This window comes from Microtus ochrogaster, chromosome 18 (assembly GCF_000317375.1).
Source record: "Microtus ochrogaster isolate Prairie Vole_2 chromosome 18, MicOch1.0, whole genome shotgun sequence".
Lineage (NCBI taxonomy): Eukaryota > Metazoa > Chordata > Mammalia > Rodentia > Cricetidae > Microtus > Microtus ochrogaster.
Window position 1 is genome coordinate 24,036,654 of NC_022020.1, and position 1,652 is coordinate 24,038,305.

The following is a 1,652-nucleotide window of genomic DNA, read 5'->3' on the forward strand; positions in this document are numbered from 1 at the left end:
GAATGATAAGCTATACCATGAGAGCCTCTCATGGAAAATACAGTCTGACAGAAAGCCCCACAGTCTGACACAAACACCCACGCTCCTGAGCACAGCTTACACATTCAGCACACAGACATGCCAACTCGTGTATGCAAGTTAATAATCTCCGTTCACATACATAATAGGTCACAAAATGTTATGCACTTTACCACTGGTTTATTTTCTAATAATTTTATAATTAGATGCATAGAGTAAAAGATATATATATACATATAAATATGTATGTGAGTGTATATCTATATACACACAGACATATATTTTCTAGAGACCCAGTCAAGGGGCTGGAGAGATGGCCTGTTAGTTTTTATTATCAACTTAACACAACCTGTAGTCACTTGGAAAGAAGGAGCCTGTAGCCATGTCTGTGAGAGACTGATTGATGCAGGAGGGCCCAGCCCACTGTGGCACCATCCCTAGGCAGCCAGGCTTGGCTCCGTAAGAGAGTTAGCTGAGCATGAGTCAAGGAGCAAGACCAAAGCAGCATTCCTTCATGGTTCTTTTTGCTCAAGTTCCTGCTTGAGTTCCTGCCCCATCCTTTCTCACTGAAGGACCCTGACTTTGAATTGTCAGATGAAATTAACCCTTTGCTTCCCTAGTTGCTCCTGGTCATGGTGTTCGTCACAGCAGTGAGGAAGCAAAGCCAGAACACTACTCTTTTGTTTTTAATTGATTTTTATTGAGCTATACATTTTTCTCTGCTCCCTTCCTTGCTTCTCCCCACCCCTTCAACCCTCTCCCATGGTCCCCATGCTCCCAATTACTCAGGAAATCGTCTTTTTCTACTTCCCATGTAGATTAGATCTATGCATGTCTCTCTTAGGGTCCTCATTGTTGTCTAGGTTCTCTGGGATTGTCATTTGTGAGCTGGTTTTGTTTGCTTTATGTTTAAAAGTCACTTATGAGTGAGTACATACGATAATTGTCTTTCTGGGTCTGGGTTATCTCACACAAAATGATTATTTTCTAACTCCATCCATTTGCCTGCAAATGTAAAGATATCATTATTTCTTCTGCTGTGTAGAACTCCATTGTGTAAGTGTACCACATTTTCCTTATCCATTCTTCGGTTGAGGGGCACTTAGGTTGTTTCCAGGTTCTGGTTATGACAAACAAAGCTGCTATGAACATAGTTGAGCACATGTCCTTATGACACGATTGAGCACCCTTTGGGTATATACCCAAATGTGGTATTTATTGCTGGGTCTTGTATCCTAATTTTCTGAGAAATTGCCATACTGATATCCAAAGAGGCTGTACCAGCTTGCACTCCCACCAGCAATGCAGGAGTGGAACCCTATACTTGCAGAGGACCTGAGTTGAGCCATCAGCACCAATGCCAGCGGCATCCAGAGGCACTGCACTCATTTGCACAAACCCACACACACAGGTCCGCATACCCATCTCTCAGTTAGGGTTTCTATTGTGGAAAAAAACACCAGAAAAGCAAGTTGGGGAGGAAAGGGTTCACTCAGCTTATACCTCCACAGCACTGTTCATCATTGAAGGAAGTCAGGGCAGGATCCTTGAGGCAGGAGCTGGTGCAGAGGCCATGGAGGAGTGCTACTTACTGGTTTGCTTCCCATGGCTTGCTCATCCTGCTTTCTTTTTTT